This window comes from Hippopotamus amphibius, chromosome 5 (genome assembly GCF_030028045.1).
Source record: "Hippopotamus amphibius kiboko isolate mHipAmp2 chromosome 5, mHipAmp2.hap2, whole genome shotgun sequence".
In the NCBI taxonomy this organism is placed as follows: Eukaryota; Metazoa; Chordata; class Mammalia; order Artiodactyla; family Hippopotamidae; genus Hippopotamus; species Hippopotamus amphibius.
In genome coordinates, this window is record NC_080190.1 from 104,543,328 (window position 1) to 104,554,899 (window position 11,572).

The following is an 11,572-nucleotide window of genomic DNA, read 5'->3' on the forward strand; positions in this document are numbered from 1 at the left end:
CATTGCAACTAAAAGAGCAAAATACCTAGGAATAAACCTGCCTAAGGAGGCAAAAGACCTGTATGCAGAAAACTATAAGACACTGATGAGAGAAATCAAAGATGATACAAACAGATAGAGAGACATACCATGTTCTTGGATTGGAAGAATCAACATTGTGAAAATGACTGTACTACCCAAAGTAATTTACAGATTCAAAGCAATCACAATCAAATTACCAACAGCATTTTTCACAGAACAAAGACAAGAAATCTTACAATTTGTATGGAAACGTGAAAGACCCCAAATAGTCAAACTAATCTTGAGAAGGAAATATGGAGTTGGTGGAATTAGGCTTCCTGACATCAAACTATACTACAAGGCCACAGTGATCAAGACAGTATGGTACTGGCACAAAAATAGAAAGGAAGATCAATGGAACAGAATAGAGAATCCAGAGGTAAACCCAAGCTTATACAGGCACCTTATCTTTGACAAAGGAGGCAAGAATATACAATGGAAAAAAGACAGCCTCTTCAATAAGTGGTGCTGGGAAAATTGAACAGCAACATGTAAAAGAATGAAATTAGAACACTTCCTAACACCATACACAAAAATAAGCTCAACATGGATTAAAGACCTAACTGTAAGGCCAGACACTATAAAACTCCTAGAGGAAAACACAGGCAGAACACTCTATGACATACTTCAAAGCAAGATCCTTTTCAACCCACCTCCTCAAATAATGGAATTAAAATCAAGAATAAACAAATGGGACCTAATGAAACAAAAGCTTTTGCACAGTGAAAGAAACCATAAACAAGACAAGAAGACAACCCTCAGAATGGGAGAAAATACTTGCCAATGAACCAATGGATAAAGGATTAATCTCCAAAATATAAAAGCAGCTCATGCAGCTTAATCCCAGAAAAGCAAATAATCCAATCCACAAATGGGCAGAAGACCTAAATAGACATTTCTCCAAAGGAGACATACAGATGGCCAACAAACACATGAAAAGATGCTCAACATCACTAATCATTAGAGAAATGCAAGTCAAAGCCACAGTGAGGTATCAACTCACACTGGTCAGAATGGCCATAATCAAAAAATCTAGAAACAATAAATTTTAGAGATGGTGTGGGGAAAAGGGAACTCTTCTGCACTGTTGGTGGAAATGTAAGATGGTACAGCCACTATGGAAAGCAATTTGGAGGTTCCTTAAAAAAGTAAAGATAGAATTACCATATGATCCAGTAATCCCTCTACTGAGCATATACCCAGAGAAAAACATAATCCAAAAAGAAACATGTACCATAATGTTTATTGCAGCACTATTTACAATAGCCCAGACACGGAAGTACCCGAAATGCCCATCAACAGATGAATGGATAAAGAAGAGGTGGCATACATATATAATGGAATATTACTCAGCCATAAAAAGGAATGAAATGGAGCTATATGTAATGAGGTGGATAGGTCTAGAGTCTCTCATACAGAGTGAAGTAAGCCTGAAAGAGAAAAATAAATACTGTATGCTAACTCATATATATGGAATCTAAAAAAAAAAAAAAAAAAAATAGTACTGATGAACCCAGTGACAGGGCAAGAATAAGGATGCAGATGCAGAGAATGGACTGGAGGACACGGGGTTGGGGGGGGTGGGGGGCGAAGGGGAAGCTGAGATGAAGTGTGAGAGTAGCATAGACATATATACACTACCAACTGTAAAATAGATGTATAGCTAGTGGGAAGTTGCTGTATAACAAAGATCAACTCAATAATGGGTGAGAGTTTAGTGGGCCAGGACAGGGAGGCTGGGAGGGAGTCAGGGGGTGTGGTGATTCACTTTGGTGTTCCTCAAAAGCTGGTACAAGAGGGTAAAGCAATTATATTCCAATAAAGAGCTTAAAAAAAAAAAAAAAAAAAACAGGCCAGAGAGTGGGAAAGAGGTGGAATTCAAAAGCAGATAAAATCATTGTGGCAGACATTATTCATCTTTTCCTTAGGTGTTATCATTGTGGAAATATAAGTTAAATTTAACTATTGTAAACATATTGATAATTATTAGAATTATAAACATAATGTCTAATATTCAAATCAGATACACAATCTTAATAAAAAAGAAAACATGAATTAAAAAATAGAAAGGCACTGCTTAAAATAAAGATGGCTAAAACTAAATGACAAAAAACATGTTTAATAATGAAACCATTAGATAGGATTATTTATTACTGATAAATTTGGTAATTGAGACCACTGTCCCTTTAAGGTCAGGGATTTCAGTGCAGTGCATTTTTTTTTTTTTACCTTTGGGAAGTAGATGACTTCCAGAAACAGAGACTAGAAGACCTCAAGGGTGAGTAACATTCTTCATTCTTCACAGGTTTAAGACAACAAAATTGGTGTCTCAATCTAACAAAAGAGTGAAAGTAGGAGAAAACAGTGATAAAGCCCTGTAATCTAGGAGTACTCTTGTGCTACAAGTAAAATATCAAAGCCATCTCAGCTCATTTTAGAGTCATCATAATCCATAGGGCTTCTGAGAAGAGAATACAAATAGTCTCTGGAGAAATCCAACATTATTCTAGTTCTCACATTATTTCCAAAAACAGTTTTGAAAATTCAGTGAATATTGTATCACATGCAAGAAGATGTAACTAAGACTACTTCTGGCTATGGTCCAGTGAGGACATCAGCAACGCTTTTCCCCAAAATAAATATGAAGTTGGATAAAAATGACAAAGCAACCATTTCAGTTCTCTAGAACCTGACCAAAGGCATACAACATTCTGAGGAGTATTTTATGCTTGAAAATCTGCTGAATTTCAGTCAAGAATACATGAGTACTATACAGCTCCACTGATGTAGAAATTCTATCAAAAGAGGGCAATCCATAGAAATGGTAGATTTTTTGCCATTTGGGAGGAAACTAATTTGATTGAACCAATAAATAATACACCCAGTAGAATTGTTGATGGAAGCAACAACTTTGAAGTAGGAGAGTCAAAAGAGCCAATAGGTCTAATTGCCTAGAGTTGCCTGCTTGGAATTGGAATATACATGTTTGAGCCTGTATACATGTGTAAGAAAGAATAGAAAGAACCCCAGCGAGCCTGACATGCCTAGAAAATCCTGAAGTTATGCACATGTGAATAGGAGATGCAAAAGAGCCCAAGGAAAAGTAAAAGCTAGGAGACTTAAAACTGGCCTGAGCTTTCAATATACTTTCCTACCCACAAACAGATCCACTGGACAAAAGACTTACTGGCTTGAGGTATTTAAACAGAAATCTCTAGTATTTAACTGATAATTTATCTAAGAACTCATATGGGTGACACCTATGATGACTTGTTTAAAAACTAAAAACAGAATTATGGTTTTCTCTAGGTATATGCTCAGGAGTGGGATTGCTGGGTCATATGGTAGTTCTCTAATAATTAATGGTGTTGAGTATCTTTACATGTGCCTCTTGGCCATCTGTGTGTCTTCTTTGGAGAAATGTGTATTTAGGTCTTCCACCCATTTTTTTATTCTTTTTTTTTTTTTTTATATTGAACTACATGAGCAGTTAGTGTATTTTGGAGATTAATCCCTTGTCAGTTGCTTCATTTGCAAATATCTTCCTTTCATTCTGAGGGTTGTCTTTTCATCTTGTTTATGGTTTCCTTTGCTGTGTAAAAGCTTATAAATTTAGTTAGGTCCCATTTATTTATTTGTGTTTTTATTTTCATTACTCTAGAAGGCAGGTCAAAACAGATCTTGCTGCTATTTGTGTCAAAGTGTGTTCTGTGTATGTTTTTCTCTAAGACTTTTATAGTATCTGGCCTTACATTTAGGTCATTAAACCATTTTAGTTTATTTTGTGTATGGTGTTAGGGAGTGTTCTAATTTTATTCTTTTACGTGCAGCTGTCCAGTTTTCCCAGCATCACTTATTAAAGAGGTTGTCTTTTCTCCATTGTATATTCTTGCCTACAAAAAAGAAAATATCACTGGTGAACACTGACGCAAAAACCCGCAATAAAATAGAATCCAACAACATATTAAAAGGATCACACACCACAATCAAGTGGGATTTATCCCAGGAATGCAAGGATTCTCCAATATATGCAAATAAATCACATATAAATTTCATATAACATACCATATTAACAAATTGAAGAATAAAAACCATGATCATCTCAATAGATACAGAAAAAGCTTTCAACAAAATCCAGCACCAATTTATTATAAAAACTCTCCAGAAAGTGGGTATAGAGGAAACATACTTCAACATTATAAGGGCCATATATGACAAAGCCACAGCAAAGATTATTTTCAATGGTGAAAAACTGAAAGGATTTCTTCTAAAATCAGGAACAAGCAAGGGTGTCCACTCTCACCACTATCACTCAACATAGTTTTGGAAGTCCTAGCCATGGCAACTAGAGAAGAAAAGGAAATAAAAGGAATCCAAATTGGAAAAGAAGCAAAACTGTCACTGTTTGCAGATGACATGATACTATACATAGAAAAATCCTAAAGATGCCACTGCAAAACTAATCAATGAATTTAATAAAGTCACAGGATACAAATTAATACACAGATTTCTTGCCTTCCTATAACTAACAATGAAAGATCAGAAAGAGAAATTAAGGAAACAATCCTATTTACCATTGGAACAAAAAGAATAAAATACCTAGGAATAAACCTACCTAAGGAGGCCAAAGACCTGTGTGCAGAAAACTATAAGTTACGAATGAGTGAAATCAAAGATGACACATATAGTTGGGGAGATATACCAGGTTCTTGGATTGGAAGAATCAATTTGTGAAAATGACTATATTACCCAAAGCAATCTACAGATTCAATGCAATCCCTATCAAATTACTGATTTTTTTGATATTAAAATGCAGAGATGTGAAACCTATTTCAATGTAATTAATTATTTATTACATGTCTATAAGTTACTTAAAACAGGAATAGGATATGTGAAGGATGCAACAGAAGAACATTGCAGAATACCTATCACTGCAAACAGTCACGGGTGCTGTTTGAATTTAAGTAGTCAATTCTTAGTGGGGGCAGAGCCCCTACTATGAAACAACTAGGTAACTATAAATAAATAATGAACTGAATGAAATTTAGGACCAAATTCACTGCAAATTAATACATTTATTCTTACATGTCACACATGTTGCCTAATGGTTAGGTGGAACCTGCTAATGATATGCTGGCCTAAAGATGATTTCCTTTTATGTTATTGCTAATCTGTGGTTCTTAAAATAGTAAAACCCTTCATTTATTTATTTATTTAACAAATATTAACACGTTACTTGCCATGCATTCAACAAAGAAATGAATCAAAACAGACACAGTTCTTGGTGTTATGGAACTCCGATTATAAAGAGAGGGATGCTCTTTAATCAAAGAATCATGATACATATTTAAAAATAGTAAATGTTTTGTATGTAATTTAAAAATAGTAACTGTTATAAAAAATGCAGAGGTAAGAAAACAAATAATAATTACGGAGAGAAGAAGGAATTTAGAGAATGCCTCTTGAAGTAAATGATGTTTGACTTGAAATTTTGAAATTTAGAGAATGAAAATGAATAAGCAAGTCATGGAACTAGAAAAGGTGGGGAAGGATGAGGTAAATGAATAAATTCTGAGGTAATATAATGTGAGAAAACTGTGGTAGCTAAACTTAGACTGGAATTGAGAATGGAAATGTTTTGGATAAACCTGGAGAAATGAACAAGGACCACATCACGTAAGATCTTATGTTACATGCCACAATACGATTTTGTTTAACTATTAAAGTACAGAAAATCATGGACAGATTTTAGATAGGAGAGTAAAAAGTAAAATTGTGCTATAAATAGACTTATTCTTTAGGATTAAGCAGGAATTTAAAAGGGTGGAACAGTGTATTACTTTCTCAGTTTTGTTAGAACTGGGCATCTTTTCCTGATAAGAGTGAAGACCTCTTGTCTCATTTGGCAAAAAGATAAATTATAGAATTAATACTTTGTTAACCAGATCAGACCTAGGCCACCATAAAAAGCACGTATTCTTTAAGATTGATTACTAAATTTATCTTGTAAATGATCTATAATTATATCCTAAATGTTTCAAATATTTGATTTATCTAACACTGTATGGTAATTATTCTGTTTGGATTGTAGGAAAAATAAGCCTCTTCTGACATCACTGCCCACAATTACATGACCATTCTTAAACCCTTCCTGTGACAAGGTGAAGATCATCTGACATACGCAATCCTGTGTCTATCACACAGCATTCTGTTGTCTCCCCTAGTGCTGTCAGGACCTGAGAGAAATGGCTGTGATGGTGCTTCTATTTTAGTGGAATTAATATTTCATAAGATTCTACCTCTGTCTATTGCATTAAACAATAATGAATTGAATTATGCCTGACAGCTGTTTCCCATTTGTGTTACTCTTTCCTCCCATAAAAAAATAATAATAATTCACATTGCTTCAGTAACATGAACTCTGCTTGACAGCTAGCCGATTTTCTGTCAGTAGGCTTGGAGTCTGGGGGGACACTTATGCTGGCTTAAATTTAAAAAGCAAATAAATATCAGTAAAATAAGTCTATATTTTATTTTATCTATATTTAATTTTTCTTCACCTATAGTACATATCTATTCTAGCAAAGTGTTAAACCGAGGAAATATTCACCAAGTTAAGATTTAATTACTGACATAATTGGACTATTCATTACTTTGATATCTGAAATGGAATCAGAGCTCAGCTAATATTAAAAATATCCTAGAACAAACCTTGAATAATAACTAAAGTGTTTCTCCACGGAAAATTTGTTTGTAGAAGTTCTTCACTCCAATTATATTTTGATAAAATAAGTAGGATCGTTCAATACTTAAAAACATGTCTATCCTTTTAGGTTTCTGTTTTATTATCAAATCTGAAGAGTTTTCTGTCCATCAGATTTTCACTCACTCCCAAGCATTTCAGAGAGTGAAGTTAAAATTCTTTGTGCTTTACTATATAGCAGAGTTCCTTCTCCCACTCCCCTTCCTCCCCCTCCTCCTTTTCCTCCTCCTTCTTCTAATGATACATCTTTGTTTTAGAAAATAAATGAATTTTGCAATTAAATATATTAGCCCCAATAATTCAGTATCTGTGGAAGGCTGCCAGTATGCATAATTCTAGCTGGAATCAGTCACATTAAAATTTATATGAATAAAATTTTCTGCAAGTTCATTCACATACATCCTTTCCTGTGGCAACTTTAAGAATATCCAGAAATCTTTGAAACCTCTGACTATGATGGAGTAAGTGGGCTAGTACTTGCTTTCTGATTAATACTTTGTATTTTATGATATGATAGTAAGTATTGGAAAATAGGCAGCATAGAACTTTAATTCATGGGAGAAGGAAACACATATGGAGAGCCCCACATTGCCTCCAATTTCTGCCCTGAGATACTTCACAGAATGTGGTGCAGAGATATGAAGTCCAAGCACAGCATATGGCCTTGCTGAGCTAAAGATTAACACTACAGATGTGACAGGAATTTGTGAAGTAGGATGCAGCAGGAAAAAAAGTTCAGCAGAAAGATGGTATGAGAAGTCTACAAGAGGGTTTCCTGCAAACTCCTGGGTAAGAATAAACTGCACAAGTGCAAGAAACAACACTTCATGAGCCTCAGCAGAGAGTAGTTTCTGTGGGATAAGAGGTAAAAGAAGATAAAGGTTGTGTAGTACTTGGAGATTTTAAAGTTCTAGTGTAGCCAGAAGGGAGAGAACTTGTTGAGTATCTGCAGCATTCAGCTGATACTCCAGAAATGAAATGAAATCTCCAGAATTGTCTTAAGAAAGGAACACACACTAGGACTAAAAATCAAAACTGAACAAGATATTTCCCAACAAAAACATAAAACCAAAGATGAAAGAATCAGAAGGTTTTATAAGTGATATAATTGCTTGCCAAGACAAAATAAAATGAAAAGATATGATCAAACTCTATAAAACATATCATCTTCATTGTCTGTCATTCAATCAAAATTACTAGATATGAGAAGCCAGAAAAAGCTACATATAATTGATAAAAATGTAGTAGATACAGAGTTCAATATGACAAAAATATAGTTATAATTAGTTAAGAACTTCAAAACGTCTATTATAAATATTTTATTAGACTTGTCAAAATGGACATGAGTAATAAGATGGAGGATTTAAGCACAGAAATATAAGCCACAAACAAAACTTAATTAAAATTCTATAACTGAAAAATATAATGTATGAAATTTTAAAAATTCCAAATAGTATATTAGACACTATAGAAAAATTATAAATAAACTTCAACATGTGTCAGTAAAAATGCCCAATCTGATGAATATAAAACAAAATTAGGGGAAAAAAATACAAAGTCATAGTAACTTATAGGACAATAAAAATCACAATAACCTACATATAATAACCTACCTGTTACTTACATGTAATAATCTACAAGTCCCAAAAGTACAGAAAATAGACAATGAGGCAAATATAATAATAATAATAATAATAATAGTAATAATAATAATAATAAATATACTGGAAGTAATAACAGGTAAAATTTTCACAATTTTTTTAAAACATTGTTCTACAGAACCAAAATTTTGGCAAACTCCAACAGGATGAAAAAAGCAAAAGCAAACCAAGGCACAAGGTCAATCTATGAAAAGCAATGATAAAGAAAAATTCTAAAAAAAAAAAAATACAAATAAAATAAACAGGACACAGTACATCAGGGCAACAGTGATACAAAGGACATTAATAAACATTTTTAAATGCTGAAAATAAGAAACATCAGGTAGAATTTTGTACCCAGGAAAAATGGCCTTTAATAATGATCATGAAGTAAAGATATTATCAGCTAAATACTAAAAGAATTTATAGTCAGAAGAGCTACATTACAAAATAGTGAAACAAGGTAATTAGAGAGAAAGAAAATAATATGAAATGTAAATTTAGATCTATAGGAAGGAATAAAGAGTTCCCAGGAGCTATAAATATATGTGTATATATTGATGCTTTTTTCTTGATTTCCTTAAAAGACAACTATTTTTTAAGGCAAAACCACTGTACTCCAGAGTCTATAACTTATAGAAGTAAAATATATGAGAATTATGCAATAGATGGTGTGGGGTAAATGTAGGTATACTTTTATAAGCTTCTTATATTTTACATTGAATGGTAATATAAGGCTATGTAAATTGTGGTTCTTTGAAGATATATATGAGGGTGAGTCAAAAATTATCTGCACCATGGCTATAGAATTTATTTTAATTAACTTTTAGAAAAGGCAAATATATCACTTTTTAATATAAACTCCTTGCTTTTCAGTACACTTTGTCCATCTGTCAACAAGCTTTTGTATTCCCTCATTAAAAAATGTTTTAGCTAAGCTGCCAGCCACAAGTGCACCGCTGTCTTCACTTCTTCATGAGAAGTGAATCTTTGTCCTCACAGGGCTGCTTTCAAGGGATCAAAGAGGTGAAAGTCCAATGGAGCAAGATGAGAACTATAGGGAGGATGCTTTAACACCTCAAAATGAAGTTTGTGTAGAGTGTTCACAGTGTGGGCAGAAGTGTGTGGACGTGCATTGTCATGCAAGATCACAATGCCCTTGGATAGCAGTCCTCTGTGTTTAATCCAAAGTTTAGGCTTCAGCACAAACTTTTCAAAACCTAAGTCTGTAGTGGATTATTTCATAGGCAGAGCTATGGCTGACTTGCAAATGATTTGCCACATAACCCATTATCACTTGTCTGTTCGACAGGATCATTTCACGTGTATGCTCAATGTTGTCATCAGCCGTGGACATGTACAGGCATCTGGCTCCTTCTTGATGGCTAACACTTGTGTGACCTTCCTTGAACTTCTCTATCCATTCACATACAATTTTTTGTGACAAAACACGTTCTCCATACCGCGCACAAAGTCTTCGATAAATAATGGCACCAGGTACACCCTCAAATCACAAAAAACAAATCACTGCACGCTGCTCTTCTTTTGTGCAAATCACAAGTGGAGCATCCATTTTTGCTCACACCACAGTTACAAATGAATAGATGTAACACTTTCACACCTGCACAGCAGTGACTTGGGAGACAGTAGCCTTGAACAGAAAGCACTGATAAGACAGTGCGGGGCCGGGCAGCGACTCCGGAATCTTGGTGAGCCCCAGTCTGAGCCGCACCCCGAGCCGCCGCCATGGCCGCCTGCAAGCTGGTGCTGATTCGTCATGGCGAGAGCGCGTGGAACCTGGAGAACCGCTTCAGCGGCTGGTATGACGCCGACCTGAGGAGGCGAAGCGCGGCGGGCAGGCGCTGCGAGATGCTGGCTATGAGTTTGACATCTGCTTCACCTCAGTGCAGAAGAGAGCAACTCGGACCCTCTGGACAGTGCTGGATTCCATTGACCAAATGTGGCTGCCAGTGGTGAGGACTTGGCGCCTTAATGAGCGACACTATGGGGGCCTGACTGGCCTCAATAAGGCAGAAACTGCTGCCAAGCATGGTGAGGCCCAGGTAAAGATCTGGAGGCGCTCCTATGATATCCCACCACCTCCAATGGAGCCTGACCATCCCTTCTACAGCAACATCAGTAAGGATCGTAGGTATGCAGACCTCACTGAAGATCAGCTGCCCTCCTGTGAGAGTCTGAAAGACACTATTGCCAGAGCTCTGCCCTTTTGGAATAAAGAAATAGTTCCCCAGATCAAGGAGGGGAAACGAGTACTGATTGCAGCCCATGGCAACAGCCTTCGGGGCATCGTGAAGCATCTGGAGGGTCTTTCCGAAGAGGCTATCATGGAGCTGAACCTGCCAACTGGCATTCCCATTGTTTATGAATTGGACAAGAACTTGAAGCCCATCAAGCCCATGCAGTTCCTGGGGGATGAAGAGACCGTGCGTAAAGCCATGGAGGCTGTGGCTGCCCAGGGCAAGGCGAAGAAGTGAGGGCGAGCAGCAGATTACTTCCCCAAGGATTACCCTTCCCGCCAAGTCCATCCCATTCCTTTGCACCTCTCCCCTGCACATGTCACACTGACATCTGTAGGCTTCTTTAAGTTGTAGCTGCAGATGGGGACCAGCGGCTCCCAATTTCATTTTACCCATTTATCTCTTGCACCCACTCCCTTCATACAGTCTAGTCAGAATGGCACCTCTGGGGGATGGTCCTCAGTCCAAGCCGAGGGAAGACTTATCCAAGAGCGCTGACAGGTAGTAACTGGGGGGTTTGCTAGTGGTTTATCACTAAGGACCTGCTTGAGTAGGGGATGGGGGGAATCATGCTAAGGCGTGACCAGTGAGGAGAAGCAAGAGAGGCTGTTTGTGTTCCCAGAGGCCAGCTGGGCACTGTTCTGTTCAGGTGACTGGGGGCTCTAGTCATTCCAGTGGAAGATGAATGTAACCTGCGTGGTGATTCAATTAAACATTTCCTCCCTGACTCTAAAAGATTGGGATCAATCCTGAATGTTTATGTGTTACATTTACTTTTGCAAAAAAAAATTTATATATATATCAATTAAAAAAAAACCCTTCTGGGGTTTCTGGTGGCGGTTGAAATATTC

The 11,572-nt window shown here is 36.3% G+C and overlaps 1 pseudogene; it reads left to right on the forward strand.

Moving 5' to 3' along the window:
* Positions 1–10,209: 10,209 nt before the first annotated feature.
* On the forward strand, positions 10,210–11,184 carry LOC130853689 (phosphoglycerate mutase 1-like; annotated as a pseudogene).
* The last annotated feature ends 388 nt before the right edge of the window (positions 11,185–11,572 follow it).